Source organism: Chrysochloris asiatica, unplaced genomic scaffold, assembly GCF_000296735.1.
Source record: "Chrysochloris asiatica unplaced genomic scaffold, ChrAsi1.0 scaffold00055, whole genome shotgun sequence".
In the NCBI taxonomy this organism is placed as follows: domain Eukaryota; kingdom Metazoa; phylum Chordata; class Mammalia; order Afrosoricida; family Chrysochloridae; genus Chrysochloris; species Chrysochloris asiatica.
Genome location: NW_006408573.1, coordinates 12,284,191 through 12,304,774, shown reverse-complemented (window position 1 = coordinate 12,304,774; position 20,584 = coordinate 12,284,191). Strand labels below are relative to the sequence as shown.

General features: G+C 43.4%; 1 protein-coding gene across 1 annotated transcript in view; it reads left to right on the top strand.

The window, feature by feature from the left end:
• Positions 1–15,986: 15,986 nt before the first annotated feature.
• The window catches only part of CDH8 (cadherin 8, type 2), a 534,958-nt gene continuing 530,360 nt past the window's right edge, over positions 15,987–20,584 (top strand). The window contains exon 1 of the mRNA XM_006863583.1: positions 15,987–16,743. The gene's annotated coding sequence lies outside the window, so the exon portion shown is untranslated. The remainder of the gene's footprint in view (positions 16,744–20,584) is intronic.

Sequence of the window (20,584 nt, the reverse complement as noted above, 5' to 3'; positions counted from 1 at the left end):
ATTCGTAACCACTACGCTACCAGAGCTCCTTATACTTAGTAGTATTAAATTATCATTACTACTAGTACTGCTGCTACTATTATGCAAATCACCATTTGTGATCTGAATTGTTTACTGAGATTCATTCCTAATAGTCTTGTTAGTTGAATGAATTTTAAATTTCTTTCAATTGTTCAGCCTTTGAGTCTGCTCTCTTTATTGTTCTATTTCTGCTCTAGAAGCTTCAGTTTCCTGGGTTTTGTTTCTTGTCACTTTGTTTTGCCATCCTCTTTCCTCCCTCTCTCTCTTTTCCAGTGAAATCTGTTATCCTCACAAGCTCCCCACACCAATCTGCTCGGCCATCTGATTTTTCTTACTCCAAATCCAGATCTATTTCTAGCTGCCTCTTGACAATAATGCCACAGTTATCTTTACAGTCATATTCATTTGTTCATTCTCTTAAACAATGCAGTCTCTGGGCAGCTGTGATGTATCAGATTTTGGATGAGGTTAGGGGTACACAGATGTGAATAATGACATCTGCTTTCAAGGGACTAAGAATCAGTCTAGTGAGAGTGACAGGTAAACAAACAATGGCAGGTCAGTGTGTGAACCACATGCCACAGCTGTGTACAAGGAGCAACAGGAGTAGATATGGGAGACAGAAGTGGCAACTTCAGAGAAAATGTCGGATCCGTGAACCTTGTGGAAAGGTAAGACAGGCACCATTGCAGGTCTCCCAAGAGGGGAAGAAAGGTAACCATTTACCTCTGCTTAGATGTGTCCTACAAATGGATCCCATTTCATCCCAGAGAATGTAGTCAACCTGTTTTGGATGAGTCTGTACTAACTTACTGTTGTTCAGTGCCATCAAATCAATTCCAACTCATAGCAACCTTGTTTAGGGTTTCCGAGGAGCATCTGGTGGGTTTGAACTGCTGACCTTGTGGTTCGTAGTCCAGTCCTGGTCCTACAGTGCCACGCCAGAAGTCTGTTGTTGTTGTGAAGTGCCATTGAGTCTGTTCCAACCCATTGCAACCTTGTATGGGGTTTCCAAAGAGGGCCTGGTAGGCTTGAACCGCCGACCTTGCAGTTCCAACAGCTTTACAGTGTGGTGCATTAACCCACAGCACCACACCAGGACTCCTTAGAAGTTGGACCTTACAAAATATAAGGTTTCTAAGACTGTCATCTTTATGGAAGCAGACTGGCATATCTTTCAAAGTGCAGCAGGTGGATTCAAACTGCCAACTTTCATTTAGCAGCTGAGTGCCTTAGCCCTGGACCACCAGGGTGCCACACCTAGTGCCAAATTCAAGGAGTGTCACTGGGACATGTGCACCCCTGTGTATCAGCACCATCAGCACCATAGACATGTCTCTCCAAATACAGTGCATAACCACCAGCAGTGTGTTAGTGGAGGCTTGTGTGTTGGTAGGGTGATGAGAAAACTCAGCTGAGTTTCCAGGTTAAGACCAACTAGGAAGAAAGGCCTGGTTATCAATGTCTGAAAGTCAGTCAGTAAATACTCTACAGATCACCAGGATTCATCCAGCAGCTCATCAGGGGAATGGCAGTGGACGGCACAGCATTTTGTTACACTATACGTGAGATTGTCATAAACTTGAGACCAACTCAATTGTAGTTAGTAAGTACAATAATAAAATCTATTAAACAGCAGTGCAAATTCAGCTTCCAGGCAAGTCCCCAGAAGAGTCAAATGCTCTTCCTCTGCCCCCTTCCTGTCACTCCCATCCCATGAAGCTCTCCCATGATTAAACCTCAGTCTCCAAGCTTTGAAATTTTAAGATAATTGGATAAATAATCAGTTACCAGAGAGTCATGAATGGAGAAATGGATCTGGGACTAAACCTACTGCTAGCAGGGTACTTCTCTGAAACCCTGAATTTGCTAAGGACATACCTACCAAATATTCTGAATCCTAGTACGAAGTCTAGTGGCAAGGACTGCTCCTTGTATGTAGGCCCAGTTCTGCTGCAAACTGGTCCCCAAATATTTTCACCAGAGATGTAGAAATGCTCTCTTTCCATAAGATCCTCTGCCTTGATCGTTTTTTGATTACCTTTATTTCTCAGGGCCTTATTATTTCTCCTTGAGATTATTAAGACACAAATTATGATTCCAGATTTCTGAAGCAAATAGTGAGACTGAAGCAACCCCTCCTTCTACCTTTAGCTGCCTCTGGACTCTTGTGTTTTTGAGAAAAACCAAACCAAACCTGTTATCATTGAGTCGATTCTGACACACAGTGATCCTAGAGGACAGGGTAGAACTATCTTATAGGGTTTCCAGAGTTGCAAATATTCATGGAATCACCTCTTATTTCCATGGAGTGGCTGCAGGTTCAAACCACTGACCCTCTGGTTAGCAGCCAAATGCGTAACCACTGCACCTTATTAGTGAAGGGGACAGGGCAAAAATGAGGTAATACACAGCTTTAAACTCCAAGTAGGCACCGTCTGGCATGTGCTATGTATGAATGAATAGACTTGGGAAAAGATGAAAAGTAGTTTTGCCTGGAGTTTGGAACATGTTGGGGAACAGTGGATGATGCTATGGGAAAGACCGATTGACACCTGACCCAATGACCAGGGTAACCACAAGTTATATGACCAAGAGCGTAAGGGATGGATCCTGTCTATACTGCCCATCTACTCTTTATAAAAGGAGCTCTGATAGAATAGTGGTTACGATCAGGCTGCTATCTCAACGGTCAGCAGTTCGAAACTACCAGCTGTTCTGCGGGAGAAAGATGAGGCTTTCTGCTCCCATAAAGATTTACAGTGTCGGAAACCCTATACAGGGTCGCTATGAGTCAGCACCACCTCCACGGCACATAACAACAACAACGACTCTTTATAAACCAGTTACTACTGATTCAATTCCAAGAACAGTGCCAGAGTAGAACTCGGTAGTGTTATCAGTGACTAATTTTTGGACAAAGATGGCCAGGCCATTCTTCTGAGGTTTTTGTGATCAACAGCCCAACACATTTGCACAACCCAAGACTTCTTGATTGTTTGCCAAACTGAAATCAAACGCTTGGCTATTGAACCAACTCAACTCTGCAACCTTACAGGATTAAGTAGAACTGCCCCCAGGTGATTTGTCAACTTTCAAGGGGAGTCCTGGTGTGGCTTTGTAGGATAAGCACAGGACCACAAGGTTGGTTTGAAACGCAAGGTCGGCGGTTCAAACTCACCAGCTACTCCTTGGAAACCCTATAGAGGGCCACTGTGTGTTGGAACTGATTCGACGGCATTTGAAAATAACAAACTTTAAGGAGAGTGGGAGGTACTGAAGGAGAAGCCCTGGACTGCTAGCCACAAGGTTGGCAGTTCAAATACATCAACCACTCTGCAGAAGACTGATGAGGCTTTCTGCTCCTGTAAAGATTTACGGCCTCAGAAACCCTACAGAGACACTCACTATAAGGTGGAATTGACTTGACAACACTGGGTTTTAAGGGACCCTAAATCTTTCTCCTAAGGAACGCTGTTGGATTTGAACTGTCAACTTTTTGGTTAGCATCCCAGAGTTTTATCATTGTGCCATCCGGGGTCCTTGATATTTTTTTAATGTAGGTATCAATGTGCTTACTTAAGAAGAAACTAACATGTGTACTCAAAATTACACTATCTTTATCTTTCATTGCCTCCTTTACTACAACCCTGTAAGTATCCTTATACCCAAAGGCAAATGTGATTTAAAGAAGTCAATCAATTTACTAACTTTCCCAATTTTTAGTCAGTACTGTAGTCAACCAGAAGTTTGCCTAGTGGGTTATAACATTGGTCTTCTAACCACAAGGTCAGAAAAGTTCAAATCCATCAGCTGCTCCTGGGCAGAAAGATTCACAGCCTCAGAACCACTACACAGGGTCACTATGAGTCGGAATAGACTCAATGGAAGGTAAGTGATCAGCCAGAACCCTAGGAGTATAGTGAATATATTTGGCTGCTAACAGAAAGGCTGGTAGTTCAAATCCACCAGGCGCTCCAAAGGAGAAAGATGTGGCATTTTACATCAGTAAAATATTACAGCCTTGGGCACCCTTTGGGGTAGTTTTACTCTGTGTCTTAAAGGATCGCAATGAATGGGAATCAACTCCCTGGCAATAGCGTTTTGGTTTTGTTTTTAATGTGATCAACCAGGGTATGAAACCAGGTCTCTATGACTCCAAATCTCCTGCCCTTTCTTGCAGGGCTCAGGTCCCACTAAAATAAAAGAGTTAACATTTTCAAAGAACTGAAAATGGAGTTTGGCTGGTGTATAGAGCACACATAGAATGATATGAAGTGATACTGGAGAGACAAGCAGAGGCCTGATTGAGAGGTAGAGAAATCAGATAAATTTATTTTCACAGTTCTTTTTTTTTTTTTCATCTGAGAAAGTAGAGGGATGTTGAGAGATTAAATGAGATGACAAATTTTAACCAAACCCTATCATGCCTGGTAATATATTAAACACTCAACAATAGGAATTTGGACTGCAATGACCAGTGTTATTTTAATTGCTTTCTGTTCCAGAAAACTGGATACATTCCTTATGTAATCTGGGGTAAGGAAACACAACCCAGTAAAAAATGAGGTGTTCTTTGTTTCATCATGATGAGAAAAAAGTCAGAATATCATCATGCTGAAACAAAACAAAAACAAAAGGAATGAATGAATGGATAAAGATTCACCAGCTCCTTGATTCTGAGGAGTCACGGATGTTTGTCTTTTCCTTTCTCTGCTTTTGAAGATTGCAAGAGTCAATTTCACAAATCCCCATTTGAAGCAAGTTCTTGTTCCTGTTTCTGTTTCCCACCAGAAGATACCAGAGAAGGTTTCAGGGCACATCAGAATATATAGGAATAGTGTTTTCTTCTTATTATTATTTTGTTATCTTCCTCTGATTCCCTAATCACCCTCGCTCCAAAAATCTGCGGCACAGAGGTCTGCTTGGAAGGAACCTTTGTGACTGTGTTGCTGAGCCAGTCTTTAGGGCACAGAACTAATTCAACCAAGGCAAGATGTATTTATTATTCTACAAAGCAAGGAGAAGGCAGTGGATATAATCCACTAGAAAATGAACGTAGACCTTTTCTGCTGTTGTTGGAAAACGCTATCGAATCAATTCTGATTCATAATGACCCTGCATAGGGTTTTTGAGGTGTGACTAGTGGGTTTGAACTTCCGACCTTGAGTTAGCAGTCCAGTATTTATCCTACAGCACCACACCAGGACTCCAGACCTTTTCTTTGTTGTTGTTGTTAAGTGCTATTGAGTAGGTCCCAACTCATAGTGACTCTGTATAAGGTTTCCAAAGAGCGACTGGTGGGTTTGAACTGCAAAACTTGTGGTTCAGACTGTACTTGCAGTCCAGCACATTATCATGCAGCGTCACACCAAGACCCTTTCTAGAGGGCATTAACTTAGACTTGAGTACCTGACTGATGTAGTCCTAATATGGTGCTGTAGGATAAACACTGGACCACTCGCCACAAAGTCGGCAGTTCAAACCCACCAGCCGCTCCTTAGGAACCCTATACAGAGTCGTTATGAGTCGGAACTGTACTTGACAGCCATTAACAACAACAACTGAATTATGCTTCTTCAGTCTTATAACTTCATCTTTGAATGAAGATTGTCACCTTAATGATTTTTCCTGAATGGTATTTGCAGGCTTATGTGACATACTGGGAGTGCGAAAACATTGGACTACAAACAATGAGATCCGCAATGCAAACCCGGCAACTTCTCTGTGGGAGAAAGATGAGGCTTTCTGAAAGCTCCCACACGGACTTAAAAGTGTTGGAAACTCTATACAGGGTCGCTTGACTCAATGTCACTCAACAACAAAACAACAACAGTGTGACAGACTGACATTCTTTAGACACAAATAGCTTGGGATCTCATGTAATTTTTATTGTTGTTTTTAAAGAATTCGTTATCAGTTGCACCTAAATGTAAAGAAAACAAAAATCATCATAACTGGACCAGTAAATAAAATCATAATGAATGAAGAAAAGATTGAAGTTGTCAAAGACTTCATTTTGCTTGGATCCACTATCACTCAGGGAAGCAGCAATCAAGAAATCAAATTTTATGTTACATTAGGCAAATCTGCTGCATGGGGCCCCTTTAAAGTGTTCAAGGGCAAAGATATTAGTTTGAGAACTAAGGTGCACCTGACCCAAGCCATGATTTTTTGAGTGGCCTCATACGCATGTGAAAGTTGGACAATGAATAAGGAAGACTGTAGAAGAATTGCTGCATTGGAGTTATAGTGTTAGAGAAGAATATTAAAAGTACCAGGGATTGCAAGAACAACAAACAAATCTGTCTTGGAAGAAGTTCAGCCAGAATGTTTCTTAGAAGCCAGGATGGCCAGACTTTGTCTCTCACACTTTACACAAGTTATCAGGAGAGACCCGTCCCTGGAGAAGGATATGATGCTTGGTATAGTGGAGGGTCAGCGAAAAAGAGAAAGACCCCTGAAGAGATGGATTTTGCACAGAGGCAACAACTATGGGCCCAAGTGGAACAATGATTGTGAGAATGGTGCAGGACCAGGAAGTGGTTTATTCTGCTGTACATAAGGTCGCTATGAGTCAGTATGAACTCAATGGTACCTAACAATAACCATGTAGCCTTAGGCTCCAAAGTCAAATCCTTTTCTAGAAATGAATAGGTTAATCTAGGTGGTCTCTAGGGTCCTTAGGCTCTAAAGCCTGTGACCCTAAAATTGAGATAATAGGTAATACAAGTAGGTTTAAGTTATTAAGACATGTTATCAGGAGGGGCTGGTTCCTGAAGGAACACATCATACTTGGTAAAGTAGGTCACTGAAAAAGAAGAAGAACCTCAATGGAATGGATTGACATTGTGGGTGCAACAATGGGCTCACACTTAGCAACATTACTCAGGATGGCACAGGATTGGCCAGTGCTTCCTTCTATTGTGATATGGTTACTATGACTCAGAGTCGTCAATGACACCGAACAACAGCAAAGTATCAAACCAAACCTGTTACCATCAAGTTGACTTCAACTCACAGGGATGCTATTGGACAGCTGTAGGAAATCCGGAGGGTTTCAAAGGCTCTATCCTTTTAGCGTAGTGGTTATGAATCGGGCTGCCAACCTCAAGGTCAGCAGTTCGAAACTACCAGTGGTTGCGTGGGAGAAAGATGAGGCATTCTGCTCCCGTAAAGATTTCCAGCCTTGGAAACCCTGTACAGGGTTGCTATGAGTTGGAACCGACTCCACAGTACTTAACAACAACAACTTCTTGGTAGCAGGCTGCTTTATCTTTTTCCAGTGGAGCAGCTGGTGGGTACAAAGTGCCAACATTTGGGGTAGCAGCTGAGAGCTTAACCACTGCTCCATCAGGATTCCTTGTAGGCAATAATACAAGAGGGCTTCAAAATTGTTGGTGGAAAAATTCCCTTTTCCCACCAACTCTTAAAGAGCCCCTTTGTAGTTACCTGTTATTGTTATTTTCATCAGGGCTTCCATCCAGACATTCCTGTTGAGCCTCTTATTGAGAATTTGCATTTCCACTCCACATTCTCTAGGATACGGATCCTGCACCTGACTTGTCGTCCGACCTTCAGTTCTTTGGACTTGAGCCAGTGGCCTGCTTCATTGCCTGGGAGTGACAGTTTCAGCTGTTCCTATTTGTTGATTTTGCCTTTGTTCCTGGGAGGGGAGTTTTCCCCTCTTTTGAGCCACAAGTTCTAATTTGGAAGTTGAAAAGCAGAGGTTAATTATGAATGTAGTTAGGGAATGAGTTAAATTTCAACTTCAGCTAATGCTTTATGATGGATATTTGGGTTAAGTCTCACTGTGGTGGTTTGTGACTGTGTGCCATGGAGTCGGTTCTGACTCATAGCAACCCTGCACAGCGTTTCCGAGGCTGAAAATCTTTACGGGATCAGAAAGCCTCATCTTTTTCCTGTGGAATGACTGGTTTCGACCTACTGACCTTGAGGTTAGCAGCCCGACTTGTAACCCCTACACTATCAGATCTCACTGTAGGCTAAGCTAAAACCTTTTAAGTGTCCCCACTTCAAAGTTTCTACTTCTGCCCTGAAAGGGAGCATATTTCTTATAGTTGTTTTTGTTAAGTGCTGTCGAGTTGGTTCCAATTCACAGAGACCATGAAGATGGTTTCCGAGGAGCTGCTGGTGAGCTTGAACTGCCAACCTTGCAGTTAGCAACCAGTGTGCTTATCTTACAGTGCCACACAATATTGCCTGAAACTAAACCGAGCGTCTTATTATAAGAGTAACTGAATTACTACACCTGCTGAATTCCCATCCTCGAATGGTACCTGATGGTAAAGTGAGGTAAAGATTGGGATCTTGAAACATTTGGATCCCAGGTGTTTTGGACATCTGGGTAGATATGGTGTTTGTGTGCTATTTTGTCAGTTCTGGTAAATAGCAATCCTGTATAGAGTTTCTGAGGCTGTAAATCTTTATGGGAGCAGAAAGCCTCATCTTTCTCCTGTGGGGAGACTGACAGATGTGAACTTCTGATCCTGTGGTTAGAAGCCTAATACATAACTAACTATCCCACCAGTTCTCCTTTGCTGGGGACAGCTGTTGTTGTTGCTAAGTGTGGTGGAGTTGGTTCTGACTCATAGCAACCCTGTAGAGGGTTTTCAAGGAGTTGCTGGTGGGTTTGAACAGCCAACCTTGTGGCTAGCAGTCCAGTGCTTATCCTCCAGCACCACGCCAGGACATGTTGTTGTTAAGCACTGTTGAGTCATTTCCAACTCACAGAGATCCTGTATAGGGCTTTTGAGGAGTGACTTGTGGGTCTGAATCACCAACCGTGCAGTTAGCAGTCCAGTGATTATCCCATAGCACCACACCAGGATATAGAACCCTTAAATTCTACTGAATCACTTCTGCCAACAGAGGAGTCCTCTTACCCCTCTGGTGATAAGATGAACCAAGGTGTGTGCCTGAGGAGTCATTGTCTGAGATATTACCTGGGGCAGCACCAAAGGAACCGTCTGGGCATTGCCTGAGGCAGATTCCTTATAAGACATTGCTGAATATTCCCAGGAATCCCAACCAGCACCCATTACTGTTTCCAGACCTATAACTATAGACTTAAATTCTAGAGCCCTAAAATGTGAAGTACAAATTATGACGTAGCAAGAGGTACACTATACTCCAAAAGAATTGCTTGATTTTTGTAATATGTACAAACAGAAACCTGAAGAGTGTGTGTGGAATTGGCTATTAAGGGTGTGGGATAATGGCGCAATGAACATAAAATTGGATCCGTTTATGGATATGGGCCCATGAAACACAGATTCTTTATTCAGTGTTTCAGATGAAGAGGTTAGGAGAGGATCTAATAGTTTATTTGGTTAGTTCACTGAAGCATGGAGTCCTGGTGTGGCACTGTAGGATAAACATTGGACTGTAAATTTGGCAGTTCAAATCCATCAGTCATTCCTCAGAAACCCTATACAGGATACCTACTCAATGACACTTGGTGGTGGTGATGTGCCATGGAGTCGGTTCCAACTCATAGTAACCCTGTGTAGGGTTTCCAAGGCTGTAAATCTTTACAGGAGCAGAAAGCCTCATCTTTCTCCCACAGAACTGCTGATATTTCAAACTGCTGACGTCGAGGTTAGCAGCCCCACTAACAACCAATACACTCCCAGAGCTTCTCCAATGACACTTAGCAACAACAAAAATATACAGAATTAGAAGCTACATTTTAACAAGATCCCCAACAGAAGTCCTGATTTTAATATTGACAGGTGGCAATAAAAATATTTGATGTTGGTAAAGTTGGTTTAACATTCTATTCTACAACGTGTTACTTGTGCAATCCTGAGATCCACTTGACAACACTGAGCTTTCTCATGGCTCATGCACTGGCTATGGAAACGACCATCTATGGCTCTTCGATGATTCAAAAGACCCTGGTTATACAGATCAGAATCACAATATTTAGTTTGTGTCCTTTACTTCCTTTTTAAAATATCATGCTTATTAGAGTTTGGATAAAACACAATGCTGCCTAGTAATTATATCATTAGGAAAGTGATCTCTGAGTTATATAACAGATGTCTAGTTAGTCTTCTCTGAACAGGAGCCAGTGCATAAGTCTGTTTACAGGTATCCCCTCCTCTCTCAGAGACTAAGTGTTTAGTGGGTGGTGTTCTAGTAAGTGAAATTACCTTCTGTTATTGTTAGCTTGTTTTAAAATGTAAATAGGGAGATATGCCCACAGTTATGTCTTGCAGGAATTTTGTCTCACTGTTTAGCTCTATTTATTCATACACAGATATGTTTGCAAAAGCAAATACATTTTTCTTCTCCAAATATTCTTCCCCATTTCCTACCACCATCCCAAGTCTCTTGAGCAAACCCACTGTTTACAATAGAACTGTTTTAACGACATGTTTATGAAAATACAGACCTGGATTATAGTTTCCCTTTAGACTACCAAAAAGAATTTGAGACCCTATTTAGTAGATGTAGGATGAAAACAGGTTCAACTATATATCAAATTATGTCTGAGGAGCTGAAATGCGTTCGAAAGCTCAATTAGGCCTCATACCACCCCCCTGAGGCAAGAAAGAAGTATTATGTGCTTTTATGGAAACACAAACTTAAAACCCATTGAGAAGTTAATCAGTTTGCATTAAGCATCTTATAGATGATCTTCAGTGGCATTCGGGACAAAACGGGATTTCTTTCTAGGGAGCAACTTACCTTCTTTTATTTGCCTGATTACTTAGAGAGTAAGAAACTCCTGGAAAAAATATGAGGAATGTTGAAAAGAAATCCCTGAGAAAGGCTTAGCATTTGTTTCCCAGTTTAGTACTTGAGTGATTTGCAAAGAATGCAAAAGGAACAGCACCTTTTTCAGTTTTGCCGAACACTTACGTGGAAATGACCCCTTTGAGGAAGTAGGAAAACGGAGGAGCGGGTCGTGCAGGAATTAGGACAGCGATTCGCAGACTATTTCTCTCCCTTTCTTCTTTCCCCTCCTTCTACATAGCAACCTGCACAGATACTGCACGCTAGAGGGCACTTGAGGTAGAAGAAAAAAATCCTCCACTTCCATCCTAACAGGCCCACTAGCCTAAGCAGGCAGGGGGAGGCTACCTCAACGTACTGCCCCCTTTTCCCACACAGCAGCATAACTTTAATAACTGAACAAACAAAACACTCCTTAGACGGCCTCATCCAGTTTTGACTAATAAAGAGCTCCTGTTCACATTCTGAGGAAATGATACTTCTTTTCAGCTTCTTGGACCATTTGTCAATGCATACACAACAGTGTTTCCCCTACTAATCAACTGGATAGCAATGATAAACTCCACTCTGGGTATCAAGAGACCACTTTTATCTCTATGTCCTTTATTGAAACGTATATATGTACCCATTTGAAATCCTGGCAATTCTAAACCAGACTGAAGAACCAAGGGAATGTAATTAGTATGTTTAAATGTTGACTACTGTATGTTATACCAAACTAGTAGTACTTTGACATAAGACAAAAATTATTTTCTCCTCCTCCTTCTTACTTTTTATATTTTAAGTAACACAACGGGAACTTTTAAAAAAATGTTTTTCCTCTTTGTGGCTCCCAAATTAAACATGGTCTGGAATCTAAATCTAGTAGCAGCTCCCCTTCAGGAAAACAACAACAACAACACACACACACACACTGAAAACGAAAATGCTAAATGTGTAGTCTACAAAGCCTGGGCTGGTTGATTTTGATAGCTTTGTACCAGACCGCTTAATCTATCTACCTCCCCCCACCCCCCACCCTCACCAGTTTGTGTTTAGAGACTGAATTGTAGCTTATCTCTTTTCCAGCACCTGGGAAGATAGGAGATAATGCCATTTTGAAAACCTTCTCCAAAATGCTCTCAGCACAGATGTGGTTTTCAGCAAGTGTTTACACCTCTATTTACTGAAAATATAATGGCAAGCTCAAGATTAGTAATTAAAGTCAATATTAAGAGGTACGTCCTAATTTCAGGGACAGCTAAAACTAGCAGCCAAGAAAAGTGCACCTTCAGAATTCGGAATTACAAGCTCAGTGAGGATCTTACTCCAAGAATTCATAATCACTTCTATAGAAATCAGCTTAACGTTTCAAATCATATAATAAACATTAGTAACATTATCACATGCTGCATTTGGAGGGCTTACACTTTTCTTTTACTTATTTTATTGTATGAAGTCGTATTGTCTTCAGATAGTTTAAGACAAAAACAAGTGAATGTTAATTTAACTTACCACATTCTTTTCTTCTTCTTATCTTTATATGCATTACCTGAGAAAAGAATTGCCTCAGGCTAGTTCTCAAATTTTAGCATGCATCAGAATACCTTAGAGGATTTGTCAAAACTCACATTTCTGGGCCCAATATGCCACTGTAGGATCAGCACTGGACTGCAAACCACAAGGTGCGTGGTTCAAACCCACGAGCTGCTCCTTGGAGACCCTGTGTGATGTAGCTAGCTATGTGTCAGAATCGACTCGATGACACTTAACAACAACACCACTTAATTCCTAGAGATCAGCAGTTTGAAACCACCAACTGCTCCATGGGAGAAAGATGAGACTTTCTGTTCCCATAAAGATTTACTGCCTCAGAAACCCTATACAGGTTCCTTATGAGCCAGAATCGATTCCACAGCACACAACCACCACCCAATTCCCAACTCCTGGGCCTGATAATTTGCATTTCTAGCAAGTCTCAGAAGGATGCAGATGCAGAAGATGGTCCCAGGATGACAGTCTGAGAACTACTGGTCAAAAGGAAGGGGTCCTGGTGGTACACTGGTTAAAGCATTTGGCTGCTAACCTAGAGGTTGTCAGTTCAGGTCCACCAGCGGCTCCCTGGGAGACAGATGTGGCAGTTTGCTTCCTTAAAGATCTGTAGCCTAGGAAACCCTATGGGGCAATGCTACTTTACTCTATAGTATCACTGAGTTGGAATCCATCCAATGCCTGTGTGTCTGGTTAGGGCTGGCCTGAAGAAATCCCCATAATTGCGCAGATTCACTTGAATTGAACGTCATCACAGCTTTTTATGATTTTTGTACAAGACTGGTTTAAAATAAATACATAAACTTAAAAAACAAATATAATTATCCGAGATTTATTTAAATGCTTCCAAGCTTGTCAAAATGGCTGTCTTAAATGTTTCCCATAATTATGAATTATGATCTGGTTTTCAGATTTCTTCCTTAATATTGCACAGTATGAAATGTATGAAAAGAACTCTGCACATATGGAAAGTATTACATATTAGCTAGTATGCATTTATGGTTTGCTCGCATAATAATAAAGCCCCAAACTTGCAGCCATTGTGAAATCCCATCATTCACGACATCCTGCTTCTAAATTCTATCTTTAGGAGATCTTCCATGAATTCATTCATTCATCTAAGAGTAACTCAATAAACCTGAAAGTTCTCAGTAATCATATTGAACTTTTTTGTTTGCTTTTTTATTTTGCATTGATTTATTTTCACTTTTATTTTGTACTGAAGAATGAAAGCCAGACGACTGTGTTTTACTGTTGTAAATAATAGATCTGTTTCATTCTGTCATTCCCTGCTCCCCTTACCTTTGGGGTCTTCTAGCTCCCAGAACTCTTTTCAGGGTTCATAATTCCTACAAACCACCTGACCCCTCAGTTTTCAAGAAACCAGCCATTTGGTTGACTGGCTCCCTTAGTGAAAATTCTAACAAAGATTTCAATCAACTGCAGAAGCAAAGTGTTTTTTGTTTTGTTTTGTTTTTGTTTTTATTACATAGAGTTGCTCTCCAATTCATTCACTCTCAACTGCAACAGACTCTTCTGTAAAACTGTCTGACTATCACCAAGACACAGGCTGGAGGCTTTCGGTGTCATCCTACTCAACATCAGACAGTGAAGGTTATTCTAAATACAATCCACTCCACCCCAACTCCGCCAAAGATACCCCTGCCTGATCACATGCCTCCTCCTCTTCAATTCCTCGGGACACTTGCTACACTTCAGTTTTCACTCTAAAATCTCTGTGTAACTCAGACCTCTTCCTGCAGGAAGGTTGAAAGGAAAACACTTTCTTATGGAGGAAAGCTTTCACCACGGTGACATTACACTGCATCCTATTAAGAGTGGGTGGAATTGTTAAAGAGGCTTGTCTTGTCTTTCAGCATCTCTGATTATTTTAGAAATATTCTTACAGGTCTTTAAAATATTACCCTATTCCTCTTTCACAGCTTAATCATCCATACCTCTAGTAAGAATTAGTCAGGAAATTCCTACTGCACCACTTTGAGCAGAGATTAGCAAGTGTATAGAGGCCTTCCACAAGTTTTGTAATGACTAAACTTACATGAAGGCGACACACATAGCTGCTGACAGTAAATGAGTGGCTGGTGGGTTCCAATTCCTAGTTAGCAGTTGAGCACTTAACCATTCCATCATCAGGGCTTCTAAATGCGGATAAAGTGAGTCAAAAGAAGGTCTTTTGTAGTCCAATGGACTGTAAGCTGTGGGATTCTGACTCTCCACTTTGTCAGCATAATTGGCTTTGTTTTTCTCTTAGAAAATGAGCTAGTCCATATTTACCACTCTGTCTTCTGAGACAAGTGTGTTACCTGGACAATTCCTAGCCTTCAGAGTAACACTCGATCTTTTCTTTAATACTCATAGAGGCTGGGAGGTATCCTAAGTAAAGGTCTAGACCAAGTGACAATGATTCCCTGAAAATTAAATATAACCCACGATGAGACCTAGCTCTTTGTCCAGCCACAGTAAGCATTTGATTGAGGTTTGTTTTTATCTCCCCCCACCCACACACACACCAAGAGAGAATTAGCTAATTCCAGTAGTATACCTTATAATCAGACAATTTGAATAAAGAACAAAGTCCCATAATGACCACCTGGAGATGATGTACTTCTTAGTCCACTTCATTTCTCCCATTCTGAAATAATGTAAGAAGTTTTTATTGCCCCTAACAGCTAACATGCGAAACAGACAGATTATTACGCCTGTAGTCAATATTCTTGTCACCATCTCACAATGGGATGTTAGATGCAGCACACACACACACACAAATGTCAAATTTGCATAAATGTTATAAGCATATTGTGCCTATTTTCTCATTCTGTTCACTCTGTCTCATTAATTCGAGTCAGACAGCCGAAGTCTGCAGACTGTGTATCTGGTCCTCTCCACCCTTTCCCCTTCTGTTTCTGCTTCTGGCCCCAGCTGGTGAAGACCCACCCTCAGAGCTCACTTATAGTGAGCAAAGAATGCACTGAATCAGGATCCCTTGAGTTGGGAAGTTCAAAAAAAAAAAAAATCATTTATTTAAAAATGATCAAAGTGACTGAATGTGATATCCCCATTGACGAGAAAACTAATCAGAACCTCGAGATTCATAATCTCTTCTTGCATTCACTCTACATCAGGCCATTTCCTAAGATCTGAGTGCTGCCAATCAGAGGACTAAACCGGGTCACATCTCTGGGTAGGGCAGGGGGTCTGCAAGGAGGTACCCAGGAGAAGACAGAGCAATCCCTCCCTGTATTTCCCAGACAAGTTCTGCTCTTCACACTTACTCACTGTGCGCCCCTCCTGGCATTTGCTCATCCTATTCCCCAAAGGCATACAAGCACGGGGTATTAGGAATGTGGTCCTCCCACAGGACCGCTACACAAGGCCTCTAAACCTGAACGCCTGAGTCGTAGGTCTGTGTTACAAACACCCCATTCATTGTGTAAGCAAGCGGACCTAGGAATCAAGAGGAAGTAAGCTGGCATGCAAGGAGCTAGGGGGCCATTCTACTCCATCCCATAGGGTCCCTTTGAGTCGGAGTCTACTCAAAGGCTTTGGGTTGGGTTGGGTTTTAGCTGGCATGCACACCCCTTTGCCCGGTCTCGTCTCGTCCTCTTCCTTCCACGGAAAACAGCTGCGGGTCACGGAGACGTTTTTCAAGCTAACGCTAGCCCCAGAGCTCAGGTGAGACCTCGAGAGAGAAAGCTCGCGGGTACCTCCTCCGCATCCTCTCATCCTCTGCCAGCCAGCCCTCTTATCCGGGAGCTTAGCCCAGCGCGGGCTGCGCGCACGGCGCGGAAGGGCGCATCTTCACCCGCTGGCTCTGGCGGCGGAGACGCGCGGGGCGTGCTCGGGAGCGAGGAGCGAAAAGTTGTGCGCCCACTTGGTCCGGGAAAGAAAGCCAACGAGCCAAAGAACAAGAGCTCAGGGGGGAAGGCAGGGAGGGGGCGGGGTGGGGGCCTGCTTCCCTGAATTTCCAAGTGGTAGACCTGCCTCTGCGCTCTGCCCAATGAGATCCGTAAGGGGAGGCACCCGGTTCACTTTTCCACATCACTTCACAGTTACATTTGGCAGGCAGGCGGGCTCGCACGCCGGAGCACTCAGCCCAGAATTAGTGGATTTATTTGGAATCTCTCTGCCGCCTCGAAGCTCGTCCGCCGCCGCGGGTTCGCGCACAGACGGGAGCGTCCCCCCAGCCGCGACACTTTCGGCTGCGGACACGAGAAGCCCAGCGTGCCTGCCCCGCGTCTCCGTACCCAGCCCCGCAGCTCCGAGAGGCATGAACAGAACCCGGAGGCGTCTGCCCAGCGCGCGGGGACCGGCGGGCACTCGCCGCCCGGCGAAGCCGACCCCGAGCCCCTCCAGCCATTTGTGAATCCGGAGACTTGACATTCCCCGGCAGCGCGGAACCCTACAAGAGTAAGTCCAACCCCCATCCCACCTCCTGATATTTTTCCAAGCCCAGAACACTCAAAAGGGAGCGTTTCTTTTAGGAATTCCCTTGCCCCTCCGGACCTTTTGCGCGCCTCCTTCCTGCTGATGATGAATGCGGTTTCCCAGCCCCGGCGCGCGGTGGAACCGCATCATCTTTCCCGATAGCCAGGGATCTGAGGAATGCCTCAGGGTTTTTCGCCTGGCGGTTTTTGTCAACTGCTCTGCTAGCGAATGTCGGGGAGTAGCATGTTCCAGTTTGTCCCTCTCCAGTTTTCCTGCGGGTCTCCCTCCTTGCGGTCGCCTGGCGCTTCCGCCGCCTCACGATGCAGGCAGGCGCCGCTGCAGCCGCGCGCCTCCACTGCGGGGTCCGTGCGGGAAATAGGAAACACTGGCCGCTATTTGGGAGAAGGGCGCAAGCCCCAGAGGAAAGGTGGCGAAGGGACTGGGGTTGCCATCTTACTGGTTTTTGCACCTTTTTCTTGGGGACGAGGAAAGGCTACCGTCGCGGTGGGGCTGCGGCCACGACTCCGCAGCAGCAAGAGCCTCCAGCCTAAGGCTTTCCTACAAGTGGCTGCCCAGCCTGAGAGGCGCGGAGCCCGCTTCAAACTTGCAGTATTCCTTGCAAACAGCTCTGGCCGAGACGCTGCCCCTCAAACAGGTAGACCCCCTATGCAGTGTCCTCTCCGGGCTAGCGAGACTGCGGTCACAGAGGCTCCTTAAACTGTGGACTCTGTACCCCCTTCCCTAGTGCACGGAGAACCTGAGGCTGCGCTTTCTGCCACCTCGTCGCGCCTCACCCGCGAAACCCTGGTGTGTGGGTCGCGTCCCCCGCAGGACAGAAGGAAAAGGGCTGTCCTGGGTCCACCCGACGCGTAACAGGTTCAAGAGAAACCGATTTCCATTCTCCCTGGCACAAGCTCAGGCTGGCAGACTGGCAGACACTGTAAACGTGCCATCGCCAAAGCTGGTGCCAACAGGTATCCACAATTCCCTCCGGTCCTTTCCAACCCAAGACCAAAGCCTCCCCCAAACCAATCTGCCCCCAAACTCAAAGTTTCATCATGGTTGACCCTTCCCCACTGGCACTGAGCCGGCGGCACGTCAACGGCTAGCTGTTTGCCTGTGCGAGGGGAGATGGCAGCTGTTAGCTTGGATTGCTAAGTGCAAGAAATCAAACAACATTAATTGTTTATTGTTACAAACGTATAGCATTAGTCCGTAATGGAAAAGCAGGTTGGTAGCTGATCACATCGGGTACGAAGAAAGGATAGCGCTTATAACGGAGCGAGCATAGGCTCTTTCAACTTTACCACCCTTTCCTGAAAATTCCACAAGAGTTTCCCCTCTTGAAGAGAGGCACCAACAGACAACCCTTCAGCGGCGCCTAAGCTGTTAATCAGATCCGCAGGCAGTCTGCTTTCTCTTGTCTGGCTTCCGGTATTGGTGGGCTGACTGGGGTTGAGAGGACACCGGAGAAGGTAGACAGGGAGCAGTGGCCACACGCACGGAACATACTTGCGAAGCGGCTTGGAGGGATTTGGGGTTGGTTGGGGCCCTTTGAAAGTGCCTCTCCAATTTACAACGCTCTTGCCAGACATCTCAGTGGTTAAAAACTGGGCTGTCCACCTCCAGCTTCATTATAGGAGCTTTTCAACTGGAAAACTATACGTGGGAAAGAAAAAAGATATTTATGTAAGATTTGAGAGTGGGATTTGCCATCCATTCTACCTCACTGAATGCAAAATGAGCTCTGTCTTTCATGCTAATACCCCTGAAATTTCTCCCTGTCTATTGCCTTTCATCAGCCGTGTCCAGCTTTGCAGCGATTTCGTGTGTGTGTGTGTGTGTGTGTGTGTGTGTGTGTGTGTGTGTGCGTGAGAGACAGAGACAGAGAAAAGATTGAGATTCTTCTACTGAAATGGGTCTGATACCTTTGAAGGATGCTCTCCAAGCAGTTACTCCCCACCCCCACCCCTAATCATCATGTCCAGACATGTTTTTCCACTTCCCTGTGCTCCGTGACTGAAAGAAATTCTAGAGCTAGCCCTCTTGTTTAATACTAATAATATTCTGTAATTCTGCCTTAGCAGATTTGAAGTAAAGCAATATTCATGCTGAAACTGTCGCAGGATTTTAAATCACCTTTGATATTTTTGTTTTATGGGCTCAGAAAAAGGGCTTAGAGTTGAGGAAAATCCCTCTTAAAAACTGGAAGAGGAGCCACACAGCACTCCAGGGACTGTTTCAATCAACACTGCCCATCGCCAGTCCATCTTCCTCATCCTGTTCCCCACACTATCCAAATGAGTGTCAAGGTATCCCCTGGCTGGCACAAATAGACCAACTATTTTAGAAGCACTGGCTAATGTTCATGGAAATCTGTGCTGTAATACTGCTATTCAAACTCTTTAATCTTTCTCCCAGACAATCTGGATCGTATACATCTAATAATAATAATTATTATTATTGAAAAGCTGCGGCGCTGTTTTGTAATATATGGTCTCTTAAAGCCCTCAAGACTCTAGATGGGTATATGTTTGCACTCAAGACTGTGGGCTTTCTGGTATCTGGGATACATTTCTTAAGCTCTTGAAGGTGTATTAATTTAACTGAAGATACCATAGACTATTTTTATAGTAACTCTTCCAGAATAGCAGCTCTGTTTGCCTGCTATGCCCATAACTACTCAGAAGGGAAATCCTTACTCTGGAAAGTAACTTTAATGTGGCTACTATTTACAACTGTTGTCAAGACAGTATTCAAGTCAAGTAACTCTTGAATGGCTGAGCACTGGACATACCTTTAAGAAGCCGGTGGTAGCCGGCTTGATGTACCAAAAAAAAAAGAATCAAAGAAATCAGGCCATTTGAAAAGCCATTTGTAAAGGCTGTCTTATAAATATGCTCATGATATAAACATTTTTAGTAAACGATGCACATTTTAAGGTCTAATGCTCCTTGTTTGCAAAGAGCATCCAATAATTGGAGTAAAGCAAGTGAATACCACCAAAGATTGAGGGGTATATCTTAATGATTCTTTCCAAGAAAATTTCCCTCAGGACTTTGCTTTCCAGGTTCCTTTTATTATTTATTGGTGGGGGAAAGAAAATGCATACAAAGAGAAAAGTTAGGATTCATACCTCCTCACTGTTCAGAAAGCCTTAAAAAAGTTGATGGTTTAAAGAAAAGAATAGTCATCCTTTTTTTAAGTCCAAGTAGCAGAGCTACATCTCTGGTCTTTATCAACATTACAATTTGAGCACATTTCCACTGCAAAAGCAAAAGCTTTTGCCGGCAAAGTGATATTCAACATACATTTCCAACCACTCTTTTCTGGATCATCAGTAAAGTTTCGTGTTTGACAAATCAGAGAATAGGCATCAACCCATTAGCCTTTCAATTATAGATGAAATACAAGGTCCCCAAAAGTTTTTATTTTCTTGTATACTGTGCTCAGGGGGCTGTTGATATCCATTTCAATTATTTTATATTTCTTGTAAAGTTATTCAGCCCAATAGGGGGAAAATGCAGTTGGCTCTGTTTTCAGCACTGTTGGCATTTGCAGTTGAAATAGACTAAAGTTGCTTTATTTAGAAAAGCTCCTAACTTTGGTATATTGCATTCCACTTTTTACAGGGTGTGGAATTAAACCAAGACTGATTGTCATTGCCTGTGTTATGTGTTGTGCACATACACACTCTTACTCCTTACTTCTTGGAAATGTGTTCAGCTGTTTACCAGTTCAAGTTTTACATTTTTATTATGTTCTTTACCATTTCATCTGCCTTAGATGACTTGATCTGTCTTTTTTCTCAGGTTGGCATAGA